The 16,766-nt window shown below is 41.7% G+C and overlaps 1 protein-coding gene across 1 annotated transcript in view; it reads left to right on the plus strand.

Moving 5' to 3' along the window:
* Window positions 1–8,260: 8,260 nt before the first annotated feature.
* Window positions 8,261–16,766, plus strand: part of PCDH11X (protocadherin 11 X-linked) — a 694,007-nt gene continuing 685,501 nt past the window's right edge. The window contains exon 1 of the mRNA XM_068533257.1: window positions 8,261–8,555. The gene's annotated coding sequence lies outside the window, so the exon portion shown is untranslated. The remainder of the gene's footprint in view (window positions 8,556–16,766) is intronic.

Consider the following 16,766-nt stretch of genomic DNA (forward strand, 5'->3'; position numbering starts at 1 on the left):
GGGACCTGTACTGCCTTCCCTCCCTCAGGACCCTGAGGTTGCCTATTCTTCATAGCCCTTCTCCTCTTCCCACTCCTTCTCCTCCTCCTCCTCACATGCTTTGGAGACAAAAGACTATCTTCTAGTTTTTAAATGTTTTTTCATTTATTATTAGTTGAATAGAACTCTAAGCTAATTTTGTTGAGTTTATTGAACTATAATTTATAGCTTCTAATGTAACAATAAAGATACTGTTTATCTGACGTTTTTGCTAGTTAAGACGGCATCTCATGCTGTAGTTGTTCTGTAAAGTATAAGAAGCAAGCACTACATTTCAGAGAAAATTTTGATTTGTTATTTTTATACATTGTCAACCCAGAAAAACCTTAGAAGAAGAAGAGACTAGAATGACACAGAATTAAAAACAAAAGTTAATTTAGTACAAGCTATAGCAGTATTTAATTCTCCATGAGATGTAAGTTTAGGATAACAGCTGACAAATACAGTTTAATACTTTCAATATAAGTATGTAATTCTTAAGGTCCTTGACTACATTTGGAGATACACATTTCATTGTCTGTGTCACTAATTGATATATACTTCAAAGTTACCACACATGGTATCTTGCAAAATATTATTGCCTTTTCAGAAATCCATTTGGGCTCCCCACCCCAAGTGATAGTTGTAAAAAGGGGGAAATTTTAATAATTCATAGGACATTTGGAAACCTCTGTCATTTAGCAAGTTTATGACAAAATTAATTTCACTTTTTCTGATATTTTATTTGTAATTTTTCTATGATTGTTACATCCTTATGATTATTTTTGGAGAATAATTTATAATTGCTGGGAGTGGAAGTGTGGGTGTTCAGTAATTCAGTTGCACTCTTCAAGAATAATAACCATCTTTGAATAACATATCATTACTTACTGTGATGAATTGCAAGAGGCTTACCAACAAACATAGCCTACCCACTTCAGCATCTTCCATAGAATAAATGGTCCAAGAATGCAAAACATAAAACGTGAAGCTAGAGTCATAAGTTATTTTCGTATTTATAGGACTTTTCTAAGAAAGATGTCCTGTTGGGAACATGACCCTTAGCCAAGCAGGTAGTATTTCATTGATACTGAGCCTAGGGCACCAGGGAAATGGACCAGTGGAAACTAGGCAGGATGCCAGTGCTCGAACTGAGTATCAGAGCCTGCACACTGGTCCTAGCAGTGGGTACTCAAGTGCCACTCACATAAGTGAGGTAGATGGCTAATTGTACAAACTAGATCACCAGGACTGGACTTGGAGTAAAACTAGATTTATTGGATTCACCACAAGAACACTGAACAGTGGGTCTGAAAAGACATCAAATTTGAAAACCTATCAGTTGACAAGATGGAAATTTTTGAAGGATTCCTTGGTATGACATGATTATGTTCAGTCTGAAGGAGAAGCTCCTTTAGTGCTTTGAGCTCCAGCAACAGATCTAGGGAAGATGGAGCCTAATAATGACAATATTCACAGTGGAAGGAATCCAGCAACAATATTTCATTTTCACTGTCAGTTTTGTGTACACTATTTTTTCCTTAAAAGGAGACCCTTGTATGTTCCAAACACATTTCCTTCACTATCTAGCCTGTCAGAAAAGATAACCACAATAGGATCAATAGTGTGCCACACTACATCTGTGGTTTCACTTTATTTAGAAGTTAGTCAAGAAAGAGAAATTAATTGAAAGATTCAAGTTTTTTTTTTTGCGTAAAAGTAAAATGAATCACCATTCTTCACCTTGTGTAACAGGAAATCTAAAAGGAATAGTTGAGACCAGCTGCGTTTTGGCAACTAAGAAGAATTCTTGTTTTTCATATTTTATCCAAAGAAACTGACATTCAGCTAAGTATCAGTAATGATGAGATAAAAACTGTTCAATCTGAAAAGAAAACAGAAACCCTATGTTGATTATCTAAACGCATGTCTAATCACTTAAAATGGGATGTTTGCAGTACCCCAGTCAATGAAAAATGGCTCAAAATAGTCATCCATTGAACACTATGTTGACTAAACTACAGCCATGGTTGTTAATAAAAAAAAAAAAAACTTAAAGCAGTTTTCCTACATGTTTCAATGAAATGCACAGTGTATTTGTTATCATACATCAGAAAATATAACTGATTTCACAAACCATACAAAAGTTAAATCTACTTACTTCATAGTCATATCTTATAATAGAAATAAAGAGGCTAAAAAGTAAAGAAGGCTCAGAGTGGTGTGAGATTAATTCATGATTCTTTAAAAATGTATATTTTTATCAATCCCAATATATTTCTTTGGAAACATTATGTGATTATTTTCATAGGTGTGTGTATTTCCTAAGTTTAGAGCAGTCACTGATGCCTACTTCCTGAAGACATGACCACATAGGAGTTTTGGTAGGATGGAAAAAATTCAATCTCAATGTTAAAAGAAACAACAAAAAGGAATTCTGCTTTCCTCAGCAACCAAAATCTCTTTAACTCTTTCACCTCAGCAGGCAACATCTGGATAACTCAAGTTAAAGCCTGTCCTAAGGAAACAAGAAAAATAGAAACTGTTAATAGCATTCTGATCCTTCTACGCTTTAAAAGACACGATAATTTTCCCTGCTTGTGTGCTTCCATCACAATACAGGCAAATAACACACAGATGAAAAGCCTCATCCAGTACAGTTTGCAACTACTTATCTGTAAAAAAAAAATGAGAGTACAGTAGGAGAAGTGCATTCTTTAGTAGGAAACAGCAACCTTGAAGACAACACCACGTACCTTTTTATTCATTTTACTGCATTAATCAGAGCTCAGTGCTTCAGCAAAGTTCAGCTATACACATTAGGCTGTAATTCCCAGGCTCCAATGAAAGAAAATCAGCTGCAGTTTCTGTCCACTGCAAGTGTGTAGCTGCTCAAGCCTAGGGAGAGAGAAAAAAAATCTTAAATGGCATGATTACCAAAAATTTGTCCCACCCCTACTTAATTACAGAGGTTGTTGGAGTCTTTCCTTCATTGAAAGCCCTTTCTTGTGTATTTTTATTTCTTATACTCCCCTCCTTGGGCTTTGGTAGTGTTTTTCTCAGAGCAGGGAACCGTTTCAAACTTTTCCAAATTATTTGCCCAAGTACTATAGCAAACTTCTAATATTTTATTATTTGGGGAATGTTGTAAAGGCCAGTCTCAGGACTAAAAAACACCTTGCAAGTCGTGTCCAGGAAGGAATGGAGAAGTGTTAGTTTCATTTCACAGGTATGCCCTTTTCAAATTCTTATAATCTATAGCAGTGGAGAGGGGGAAGGGTGTTGGAAGACTTTATTCATCCTTCTAAGCTCTCACTAATAGCACCCTCTAGTGTCTCCAATTGAGCTATGCATTTCTGTCATCAGCTAGGCACAGTAAACTACCAGGCTTTCTCCTGTTCCTGTATCTTCTGCAGAAATTAATTTGCCTTATGTGTACCGGCACCAGTTTCAGACTTATTTTCATTTGTGACTTGAATGCCCCAACACTAGAAATATCTACCAATTAAATGTAAAAGTGCCTCACAAATTAGGATAGTAAAAATGCTTGGAATTGAGAAAGTACTTTTAACTCTTCAAAACACTTGCATGCACATTATTATTTTTGTATGTAACAAGTATTGTCCTCCCCACCACCACCACACATGTATGTTTGCCCTTGTTTTTAGAGAGAGAAGTAGAATGGTTTCACTTGAGATAAAGAAAACTAATTCATAACTAAAGCATTCTCTTTGAGCAGTCCCTAACCCATTCAGGTTTATAGTTTTTGTTTTGTATTTTTACTTATCTTTATTTCCTAACTCTTGGAGAGTGACAACTTTTAAACTAAATGTCATGCACTGTGCTGAGCATTTGAGGTGCATTATTTTATTTAAATATCACTACAACAACTTGAGCTAAATAAGATTATTACCCCCATTTTTAGATGAAGAAACTGAAGCTTCTTAGGATAGCTCTCTACAACAGAAGTATAATTCAAGCCACATATATAATCTTAAATTTTCTAGCAACCCACTAAAATATTGAAAATAAGCAGGTTAAATTATTTTAATATTTTATTTAACCGGTTAGTCAAAATATTGTCATTTCATCATGCAAGTTGTATAAAATATTAATTATATATTTCATATATGTGTGTGTATATGTACATGTGCTAACTCTTCAAAATAGGGTGTGTATTTTATACTCACAGTGCATCTCAATTTGGGTTACTCAAGTTTCAGGGGCTCAGTAGCACATGTGGCTGTTCACTATCTTATACAGTACAGGTCCAGAGATTAATTCGCCCACAGCCACACAACTAGAAAATGCTAGAGCCAGAATTCCAAATTTGGTTTAAAACAAAAGTTCTTTTCTTAATCACTGGGCTTCACTGTCTCCTACTAATTCCAATTGTTGTCAATAGTTAACATTAAATATGAAAAATATCATGGAGAATGTAATTTATCCATTCTTACAGTTTTGTGTCCATACACTAACATACTTTCTCAGTAACAGTGACGATTTATTGATTATAACATTTATGTGCAATGTAGGTGCAAGCTGTTGTGGACAACACAAAGATGATGGAATTTGATGTAAAATAACCGGCACATGATGCATAGTAGTCATTCTCATCCATCCGCAAGACCTGTGCATTCTCCCTCTAGACAGTGTACATGGGAAGGCAAATCACAGTCAGATGGCAGGCTGCTTGATAAGGGGTGTTTCAATGCAAAGGCAACTGAAATCAGAGTATTTGATTAGCTTCATCAATCTCATATCAAGGGTGGTTTTTGCCAGTGAGACGAAAATGTACATGGATAAGAGTTACCAATGCTCATCTCTTTGAGACTTCTTTTACTAAGTCTGCATAGCTTTTCAAGCCTTTCTTCAGATTAACGCATTATTTCTCAGTTTTAGTCAATTCTCACTGGCCTGAGAAAAATCCTAACTCAAAGTATTTTAATTATCTTGTATGAGCCATTCTATAATTATACAATGGCTTTATAGTTTAATCCTCAGATATTGCACATATTTCCATGTTTATAGGGTACACATTACCATAATTTTTTTTTCTGATCTTAGTAGAACCCTGGTTCAAGTTCCAAATTGGAACACTGAACAAACAAATGCAATAAATATAACAGTTCCTTCATGGCATCTCCTCCAAAAAACAAATTCCTAAAGTTTCCTTTTGTTAATTATAAAGTTTTTGACGTAATGTAAATTCTGAAAATGTGTAATCACACAATCTGAGGACCATATGCTAAGGGTCAGCATAGTGGACTGGAAGTGACATGGGTTTGAATTTCCCAACTCTATACTTTATAGCTATATAACCTTGGGCATTTTACCTAGTCTCTGTGAATCTCTGTTTCCTCATTTGTTAAAAAAAATGAAGATAATAATACCTATCTCATAGGATGGTTTTGAAGATTAATAGGACAATGTATATAATGCAAATGGTGCATAAAAGGCATTCAGTCAAGGAGTCCTTCTCTCTGTAAGCAAGCAGAGTCCTCATCAGTCCTTTTAGAGTTAGAGCACCAAGCAGAGGGCTTTTGCCAGGTGTCCTGGCTTTTGGTTATTCCGTTGCTCATTGGTGCCATCATCAGACAGAAAAGGAGAAGAGAAAATGGGAACATTTTTTTCATTATTTTCAGATGTGGATTTCTGTCACTTTTATCAACAAACTGAATTTCTCAGATGATTTTCTGGGTTACTTAGTTCAACTAGTAGTCTCCTTGGTCTGTAAGTAATGTTGCTACTCTACGGAGATCATTTTGTATTGGACTAGACACTTAAAATTAAATGTTGTGCTGTATATATAGAATAATCCAGATTCACTATAAAGCAACCATTTAGCTGAATTTTGGAGTTTCACACTCTGAATGAGAATCCAGAGTCTGCTACTTTTCAGCTCCATGGTCTTGTACAAATTACCTGTCTGTGAGCTTCAGTTTCAGGAACTGTAAAATGTGGATAATAACATTAACCTCATGAGTCTGTCATGATGATAACTTTAAATACTTCATAAGAGTCACTGAATAGTTCTCTCCCCCTGCCTTGGGTTTAGATGGAAATCTTAACACATCAATTAACTGATATCTAATGTGGATGTTATGAATGATTATTAGTGCTCTGAGAGTGCCTCCACAGCATGGCTTTGCCACACTTTCCTGGATCAATCACTGATTTTATTTTCATTGAGTTCCTGCCATCACCTATGACTGAGTCTCATCCAGCAGTGCAAACCCCAAGAGTCAGAGCTGTAAACTGTAACCATTTGACAGCTTCTAATTTCAACTCCAAGACATCTCCCAGCTCCCGAGAAGTGGACAATGCATGTGCTGGATACTGTGAATAATGCAGGCAGAGTTACAGGAGGAGTAAAATGTAATAGTAAACACTTCCTGTGTCCTCTTTCATGCAGACTGCACTGAACTGTGGTGCTAATGTCCCTCCCAGTAGTGGCTGTAGGTGTAAAAAAAAAAAAAAAAAGAAAGAAAGAAAAAGAAGAAAAAAGGCAAGAGGAACAAAAACGGGGGTGGGGGATGTGAGGATTATCTGAACCAGGGTTTTAACCTTTAAAACTATCAGGAATTGGAAAGAAGGCAGTTACAAAGATGGAGAGGGACATACTGGGGAAAGAAGTCAGAAAGATTTGTCCTTCAATAAAAAAATAATAATAACTTTCCATGAAGAAACTATTAGATAAAATCAACTCACGATAATTGGCAAAATTTTTCCTTCCTGATGTTCTATCCCTATGCAGATGCATTCCCCCTTCCATTCAGTAGACAAAAATAAAAATGAATACTGTGCTCTTGGCGCCTGAAAACATCTACTTTTCCTCCTTTTCCTCCTTTTATTTCAGGAAAGAGAGCCTCCTCCTTCCAAAAACAAAGCAGAGCACTAGAAAGATAAGTTTTTCTATTGGTTAAGCATGGAAAATGGATGCTAAAACCTAAACCTAAAACCCTACACCTTTCTGGAGAGGAATTTAAAGAATTCACCTGGTTCATTCTCCAGCCTCTGGGTAAATTTAAGGACTTGCTCCTTGGAGTAAGAATCAGAGTAGAACAGCTGGGGAGGTTTTGGTTGTTGTTGCTATTTGCTTTTAATCCCATAACAGGGACGGGGGAATTAGCCCTGCTTCTAGATACCCACGACCTTCCGAGCCATAAACCAGCCAGATTGCCCCTGGTCGCTTTAGTGGTCTTGGAAGACCTGGCACCCCGATGCCCGCCCGGGCGTCACCGACTAGGCAGCCGGAGCGTGCTGGCAAGCACCAGTCTTGCGGCTGGGCTCCTCCCTCTCCTGCATCCTTTCCTACCACGGAAACGCGCTGTCCACGCCCGCGATGCTGCCCGGTCCCCGGCAGCGAAGCGGCTGGACCCCACTAAAGCAGCCCAAAGCCACCGACCTGCTTACGCTCACTCGTACTTGCAATCGGGGGTAGCCAAATGCTAGATCTCCCCCCTCACCCTCCTCTCCGCCACCCCCAGACAATCAATCTGAAGGCAATCGAGGTACCAGACCCGGCTCACAGTTTAGTGTGATATATGCAGACACAGTCTCTCGGCTCCAACTGCGGCTTTGCCGGGCTCCTGCTCCTACTTCCACTAGTCTGCCTTAAGTATCCTTTGTATAGAAAATGGTGCTGTTGGACGCTTGTTCTCTAGCCGGAGTCAGGGCGGTCAGCGGGATCGCGAGAAAAGCACACATAACAAGAAAAATAAAACTTCCGTAAGATAATTCGAATGAGTTCAACTTAAAGGGAAGCCTAAGAGAGCAGCGAGCGGAGGACCGAGCGGAGCGGGATATGCCCTTGGTTTTGCTCCGCAAAGCGGGAAGCCCTAAAGCGGCGCCTTTTTCCCAGCAGCGGGTCCCGCACGCGAGGGTGCCGCCAGCACGCTTCCTGCCGCCTTCTTGGGGCGGCGAACAGTAACTTCCTAAGCTTACCTCCATTTCTCCCCCGCCCTTCTTCCCCGGTTCCCCGTTAGCCTGGAGGGGCCGCCCCCAGAGCGGTGGGGGATGTGGGGTGCAGGGAGTGGGGACCAGAGGGGGGTACCCAGCAGTTGGTGCTGCGCCATCCCCTCCCAGCAGGCGGCCAGGGCACTGGTTCACTTCTCTCCCCCCACCCGCCTTCCACTCGCTCACCCCCCTTCCTTCCCCCTTCTCCCCCTCTATCGAGTCCCTCCCCCTCGCCATTGAAAAGGGCTGGCTCGGCACTGGCTCCTTGCAGTCGGCGAACTGTCAGGGCGGGAGGAGCCGTGAGCTCGAGCTGCACGCAGCGGCCCGCGCGGCAAAGCAGAAAGCCAGTTGAACAGAGTGCGCAGAGTGGCACTGGCAGCGGCGACACAGGCAGCCCAGGCAACCCGGGCGGCCCAAACAGCCTCAAAGGAAGCCTTCGCGACTCCAACTGCTCCGCGGACTGCGAGCTGTGGCGGCAGAGCCCCGCTACAGCAGTCGCAGTCTCCGTGGGGCTAGCGGAAGCCTTTTCTCTTTTTTACTTACCACCTCATTTCTACTCTAGTGGCTTGGACAACAAGGTAAGTATCCGGTCCGGGTGCCAGAACAGAGTGCGGCGTGTGAAGCGTGAGTCCCGCACTTACTGCGCGGAGGCTTCCGGCTGCCTGCTCTTGGGGTCTTTTGACTAGGACCACAGAGTGATTTTAGAGACGCTTCCTGTGTCCTCCCTTCCCCCATCTCTTCCCTGGAGATAAGAGAAAGAGCAAACCCCGGAGGTGAGTGAAGCTAGAATATCTTTTTGGCACAGCCACCAGTCGGCTTGGCTTGGTTACTTTGCGAAAACTCTCACTTCTGTCAGAAAAGTGTCCGCGCATGAATTTCCCCGACATTGGCCGTGCAAAAAGGTCTTTCACTTTAACGGATACAGCCAGCTTCTGCGAAGCTGAGAGAAACTCTTAAGATTGCAGCAGGGGCTGGGAAAAGATCACACTCCGGATTCTCGGGTTAGCCAGGCGAAGCGGTCTGAGCAGAGGGGTCTGAGCAGAGTCCGGAGGCCAGAGCCCGGCTCGGACTTCCAGGGCGGTCCGGCCCCGCTGCGCTCCCATCTCTGGGGTCTCCGGATCTGGATCCATGCCAGGCTGGCTCTAATCCTTGGGAGCCCGACCCTCGGCGCAGAGAGGAGAGCGCAGCGCGCCACGGAGCGCGCAGGGTCCCCCGTGCAGTTCCGCCTGACGCTCGCCTCCCCGCCCTTCCTTCCCGCCCTACTTCTGGGGCTGTGCTCAGCCAGCACCTGCTGGATGTGGAGATGGTAGGTGTGGAAAATTCTGCCTAGCTCTAAAAAAAGGAACGTCTTATAATTGCGTAGCAGAAAAACGGCATCATTTTCTCATAAAAAAAAAAAAAAGACTTTCTAAGAGCGTAGCCGAACATAAAGCGGTTGCTCTTTCTCTAAAGAAATGACTTTTAATCCCTTAGCCAAAACCCGCCTACCTATCCCATAAATGAATGACGTGGACTAAGATAGGACCGAAAAACAGAGTATGTGTCCACAAAGGAATTAATTTTTTAAGCGCGTAGCCATAAAACAGCCCCTTTTCGCGATAATGAATGCCTCTTAAGAGAGTCATCGGAAAAGGTGACTTTTTAAAAGCTCGTAGCGGCAAATGGGTCTTTTCTTTAAAGACTTGGAAGAGCGGAGCGGCAGTCTGCCCTCGGTTGGAGACACGACTTGCATGTGCGCGCTTAGCAGCAAACTGACATCCTCCCCTTGCAAAAATAAAGGGGTGTGTGTGTGTGTGTCACTTTCCAAGAGCGTATAGCTCCAACCACTTCCTTTCCTGCCCCAAGGAAAGACTTATAGAGCTCAACAGCAAACGGCGTCTCCGCTTTCGGAATGAATTATTCTGCGCTTCACTGCTTTGGCCTCCTTTGCGGTTTGGGGTGTGGGGCGCTGGGGTGCGCATGTGGAGTGCGTGTGCGCGCGCGTCTGCGGGCGGGCGGTCGAGTCTCCAAGCGGGGTGCCCTTCCAAAATGTTGGCTAGGGGGCTGGGAATCGAAACTTGCGCCACTGCGGCACACACCCACAAAGCAAAGACTTGAGAGAAGAGGGAGGGGCGAGGAAAAAAGAATAAATAAAATTAAACTGGGAGGACCAAACAAAAGCGAGTCCTTGCGTGGAAACATTCCAAGCTTGGGTTTAAACCCCACATAGGAGCCGTTACTGTGCGAAGGAAAGTGTGTGGAAGAAAGTGTTTAAACATCGCGATAGGCGGTGAAGGGGACAGGAAACATGGGGAGGGGGCGAGGGTGTTGGCACCGCTTGCGTGCTCTTAGCGCTGCAACAAGGAAACAACCTGAGGAGCGTGCGAAGAATCTTCAACATTGAGCAAAACACCGGAGAAGGTAGCGGCGGTTTAGACTAAAGCGACTCCTCCCATCCCATGAAAGGTTAAAACAGGTGTGACTCAAGGAAAAAAAGGGTACTTGCGGGCACCTTCTGAACGTGGGGAAGACTAAATGGAATTCCACTCTCAATCTTGTTTGAAACAATCACGGCGGGAAATCTCAGCCTCAGGGCTATCCTTTCCTGGGCGAGTTGGGGGACATTTGAAAGCAAGTCGAAGTAATAGTATTTGTATGTGTTTCCCCCTTTCTTGCCTTTGTCTGGTTCGTCGGAGGAAGCGCGGACGGTGTGCAGGCGGTTCTGACGAATGAACCCAGAGATGGACGCGCTAAGGTCTAAAGATACCTTCCTCCCTCCGCTAAAATAAGAATTGCCGCGCGCAGCTCACGCGGGCTGAATCCGGCCGCCACCGCGCTGCGCCTGCCAAGCGGCGAGGGAGCGCCTCCGCCAGCGAGGCCCGAGAACCTCGTTCTCCAGTCGCCTTCGCATGGGCAGCCCCTCCTTCTGGCAATGATGTCAGCCCCGGAGCGGCTCGGCGGGCGGAGAGGAGGCCGAGCGGCTGGTCCCCGCCTGTGCGCAGCCGCCCTCGCTTCTCTCGGCCTCCTTCCCGCGCTCTCGCTCTCGGCCCCTCCTTCCCGCTCACTCGCTCCCCACAGGCGCGCCGAGGCGGCCGGGGCGGGGGAGGTTACTGCGGTCCCGGCCGCGGCCGGTTTTGAGCCCAGAATCTGATACAGATGTAGGGTCTTCCCGCACTCGTTCCTTCCTTGTCCCTGTCCCCCACGACCCTCCCCCGCCCCAGTCTTTCCTGTTTTCAGCTTGCACCTTCACTATTCACTATGCATCTACTTATTTAGCGGCATTCTAGAGGGCAAGTTCTTCAGATGAAATAATAGTTACCAGTGTTAAATTTCCGCTGTTTTCTCTCCTCCCTGGATTATAAGGAAGGGGGATGTGAAGACCGGTATCCTTAAAATCCTGTGGCCGTCTCTTTGCTTTCAACAGAGCAAGCTCCCTAGAAGGCGAAGAGGGTCGTCTTCCCAGTGAAATGGTGAAGTGTGGGAGGGGGACGATTGGAGGCGCTGGCACAGGGTGGAGAGTCCCCTTAAGTGAGAGAAGGGACTGAAAATTGGAAGTTACGAAAGGCTCTAGGAGCTGCTGCCGCAGGGGCAGGCCACCGTCCTCTTTATTATAAGGCTGCGCAGTCACTTCTAGAGACCGGCGCGCCAAATTGGGAAGATTCAGAAACGGGATTTTACAAGACGGAAGCCCGCTGCGGCTTCCTTTCTGAGTTTGCACTTCTCCCTTTAAGGGAGCAACCCCCTGCTTCCCCGAATTAGAGGCTAATCCGTTTTCCCTGATTGCGGACAATTTTTTTCTTTACCTCTGGGAGAAGGACCGCAGCGCGCAGTTGGAGAAGGTTGCACAGGGCAAGAGGGAGGGGACGGAGGCAGCGTGTGTGGAGGCGTCTGAGCCTCCAAGGAAATTATCTTCAGAGAGGATCGCAACAAACTGCTTACCTACTGACTGTATTTTGGTTTGGAGGCAGGTAGGAGATTTGGGGGAAAGGGAGCAGGAACAAAGAATTCTTCCGTTTTGTAAATCTGGGGTTTTGTTTTCTTCCCTTGGATGGAAGGCTTCCCTTACATGTTATATCAGCAAAGGCAGCAAACTTAGAGTTGCTATGCGTTTGAAATACAGGAATGGGAAGGAAACTCAGACCAAGCATAAAAGCGCATTCATTTTTTAGAGTTCAATCATTTGCTAAGGTTTGAAAGGAGACTTTTTTTTTTTTTTTTTAATCACCTGAATGCGATTCTGATGGATGCCCAAGCAATGTTGGGTTTTGGCAACTGGGAGGCCTGGCAGAAGGAATTGCAGTTTTCACATTATTTCTTCTCTTTGTATTCAAAACTTTATGTTCTTTGAAAGATAGAAATTCCTGATAGAGAGCTTCCAGACTGCTGGTGGCAGGAAGAAATCTGGTAAGGGATTTAGAAAGCAGAAAATTCTCCTTTTCTCTGTGCAAGCAGTCCACAACAGCCTTTAGTCAGGATTTACAAGGTTCTTGGCGAAGAGAGGGGAGGCGTGCGGACAAGGAGACTTTATATAAACCACTGGTTTAAGCTAAATTGACAAAATATGTATGGCTGCCACATTTTCTACTAGTAGCAAGGGGAATTATTCAGGAGATGAAATTTTGAAATCTAATTTTCTCCAATAATCTTGCTTCACGTATTTTAAAGGAGGGTCATCTGTTTATTTATTCACCAAAGAATCTGCAAACATTAATTACTCACCTACTGTGCCAGACAATGTACTAGGCTACAAGAATGCAAAAGAGAATGTGAAAAGGTAGCTCCGGCTTCTGTGAGCCAGGAGACTCTGACAAATTTATGATACAATGTGATTAATGCTCTAATTGAACATAATGGAGGGAGGAATTAATTTTTGCTAAGAGGTTGAAAAAAGATTCATAAAGAAGGTGTCTCTCTGGCTTTGAAAAATAGGCATTTGTAGGCAGTGGCTAGCCAGGAGGTAGACCTGGAAGAGCCTGATACAGACTTAAGTAAGGAAAGGGCGGGTGGGGGTGGGGCTTGATGTCCCACTGTGGAGTTAGGGGGTTTGTGTGTCTATTTTGTAGGCATAGTCCACTTTGAAGATTTTTAAAGCAGATATGTTAAAAACAACAACAACAAAACAGGGTGAGAAAATTAGGCAGTAGGTGGCACACAATAGAAACATTTTTGTTGTTGTCTTTAAATGTGTGTTTGAATAAACTAATGCATTGGAATAGAGAGTAGAGGCAAATAAGTAGAGAAGATACTGTAACATCCAGAAAAGAGGACAAATGAATGAAGAGGGCCTAAGGTAAATCAGTAAAACTAAGAAAGAAAGGAACGGCATTTTCGAAAAGAGAATTTCTCTTTAGTCATAATCATCTCTATAGTTTTATCTTTAGGCTCATCTCACCTTTCACACCCAACCTTCCAAATTCCCCATCTTCCACCATCAGAGTAAACTCCTTCAGCCACTTGCAAGCACACTTATGCCCACGCACTCCATTTTCCACACACCTCCCTGCATCATCTCCGTGCCCTATATCATCTCTCCCATCCTTACCCACTTCAGCTCTTTATCTACCAACCATCAGAGTCCCTTAATCTTGGCTTTTTCCAGTCCCTTAATCTTGGCTTTTTCCTCCTCTTGAGGCCCTAGCAAACACCTCTATCTCTATTCTTTTTCCTTCTCCCGTCAGTCTTCCCTCGCTGCTTCTTCCCCGCATTACCTACCTAGGTAATTTCTCCACTCATCCCCATTTTACTTCTTTCTTCCCACTAGCTACCTTGGACTCTCTTCCCCTTCAGTGACCTCAAAGATGTTTTTTAAAAAAAGGAACCATGGAACCTCTACTTTAAACTTACAAATTTGTCAAATTTTCCTCACCAGAAGATTTCTTGCCGTCTGTGTGTGTCTTTTGCTGTTTTATTTCAAACAAGATTTATAGTGGAATTCCTTGGATTTCTTATATTTTTTATCATGCCTGCAAACATCTGTTTTCCTTTGGTTACAGCTAGGGATTTAAATATTGTACTTTGAGGAGTATTTTCAACTTTTCTGAATTTCTCACCACACACTCCTGAAACTGTTTATCTGCATCCCATTCTTTCTGGTGTGTCCTCTTCCCATGGGTCATTATTTCTATGTTTTCAGTGAAAGTTTCTTTCTCATTTTTATTCCCCCTCCTTTTTGCTTTGTGGAATTGTCATAGTGGCTCAAATTTAAATATTTTGAGAGGGTGTCCGCCTCAGACAGATCTCTCCTAACACACACACACACACACACACACACACACACACACACACACAAAGGACTTTAAGGCCTTTGTCAAAGCATGTTCATACGAACATACACAGTTGCTATGCCAATCTTCAGAGGCAAAGGAACCCGTGCTTTTTACTGCATTCGTAGAAAGTTATTTTTGTGTGTATGGGAAATGGGCAATTCTCAAATTGTCCGTATCTCCACATGCACTGAGGTTGGCTCAGCATCACTGGGAATTGGGGAGGTAAGACAGAGTATGCCATAAAAATAGATGATACATTCTTTCATCAATGACATATGTAAATTTTACCTTTGTGAAAAATAAAATTTATAAGTACATTTAATTGGATTGACTATAACATTCCAAATTACATGTCATTGTCTGAGCAGAGTTCTATTATCTGAAGACTTTATTGATCATTCAGTATCCAGAATGAAGAAAACTAGGTAAGATGCCTTGATATTCCAGACTGGCTTGCACTGTTTAAATTAATCTAATCCTATTTGAAAAGGTGTCATTTTTCAATAGAAGTTCATCTCGAAGGCATCATCCCCCAAATGTGTTCATCTTTTGTTAAGAGAAAACATCAAATAACTTGTATGTCATGGTCCCTCAATATTTATGCTCTGTGCAACATTAATTGTAAAACACAGGTTTATCACATGGAGAAAGCTATTTTAGGGTGAAAAGTGTCTTGAGATTTGGTTACATCTGTAGAAAGACTGCATTCTCATTATCAAACAGTAAAAATAAATTGGATAAAGAGTCTTTTTCAATCACGGTTTTTGAATTAGAAGAGTGACTTGGCAGAAATCATAAATGCTTCTATTATCTTTTACACTCTAAACATCCTCAACTGATCAAGGATTTTAAACTGCCCTTTTAATTGACTTTAATGTGTTAAGCATCAAATCAGTATAATAAATTTTGAATCTAAGGGTGACAATGGCTATAGTTGTCATTTCCAGCCCAGATCTGAAAGAATGATTTTCTCTACCTAATCTGCTCATCTTGAATATGTAGATTTGGGAAAACAAAAAGAGGAAAGGCAAAAGAAAGAAGAGAATAGATTCTAGGAGAGGATTTTTCTCTCTCAATAAAAACTATATTAATCTTACATATCCTTTAGCATGACAATAAAACTAATTTCCTGATGGATTTTAATTAAACTATATGAAAATTCATTTCTTTTTAAATCTTCAAGTGATTAGAATGCAAATCAAGATTGTACTGATTTTTACAATTCATTTATTGTCATCATATGAAATGAAAACAGAACATTAAATTTTCTGCCACCCTCTTGTTTCAATTCATTCTCCTAGTTTAATTTATGCAGTATCCTATATTTTATATAATTTTAAAAGTAAATATTTTAGTCTCATAAAAAACTTTGAATAGAAAAAGAAAGCATGGTTGTGCCTATTTTTTCAATGGGGAAACTGAAGGTCAGACAGGTGAAATCCTATCTCTAAGGCTTTCCAGTTAGTAAGAGGGGAAGCCTATACAGGACTTTTGGCTTCCAAACCAGGGCTTTTCCCAACAACTGCCTTGCCTTGCATATCTTTGAGTATATTTCCTCAAAGTTCTGAATATAAAAAAAAAAAAAAAACGAAAACAAAAAAGAATCCTTCTTGGATTAAAAAATAAAAATTTCCAAGACAAGTATATTCAAATATATCTAAATAAGTCTATCTTTTAACTGTTTACTTGTGTCATATTCTCCTCCTCTTACTAACCCTGTAAATATTATATAATAAAATAGTAAGACTATTGAAATTTAGCAGTACATGCTCATATATGCTCATACACTTCCTCTGTTTTATTTATAAGAATAATTCAAATTATGACCCATCATAATGACACTCCATAAACTTTAAGTTTACTTAATGTGGCACATATTTAGTGTTATTGCCTAATTCGTTTTTCTTTTAGGACATCTATATTTTATATATGATTTGTTTTAGAGAATTTTGGACAATGATTTGTAAATACTGATTTTCTTCTGATATGCCGTCTTTGAAGCAAAATATCTTTGGGAATCAATTGTGTGTAGGTTTGTATCATATCAACCAAAGGACATTAAGCTCCCAATATGCAAATCATTTTCTGTTGTCTTCAGGATTATAAACTCCTTTTTCCTGTGGTTTTGGGTACAGGAAATGAGAGCAGAGGTTTATTTAAATTGTGTGAACACAAGGTATTTTGTGATTTATATTTTATTAGTATCCAGAGAGTGATCTTGAGCAAATAACTTCATCTCCCTGGAATACAGTTTTCCCAAAAGTAAAATGAAGAAGTTTTACATTATTTCAAGGCCCTTTCCAATGAAAAAAATTTATATGATGTTTTACAGAAAGCTCTACCATGTATTCTTGCCTTGTCCCTTGGCTCTGCAGGTATTTCCAGTTTCAACGCATTGATTCATTAGCCCTCAATATCTAAAAACCTATTGCTGGTCCAGCATTACAATACTTTAAATGTGGTGGTTGGACTGGGTTGAGAAAGGGGGTCCTTAAAGAAATTTAAGGCAGTATCTCCTTTGAGAAGCTTATATTCTGATTGGGC

The sequence above is a fragment of the Eschrichtius robustus genome, chromosome X, assembly GCF_028021215.1.
Source record: "Eschrichtius robustus isolate mEscRob2 chromosome X, mEscRob2.pri, whole genome shotgun sequence".
Classification (NCBI taxonomy): Eukaryota; Metazoa; Chordata; class Mammalia; order Artiodactyla; family Eschrichtiidae; genus Eschrichtius; species Eschrichtius robustus.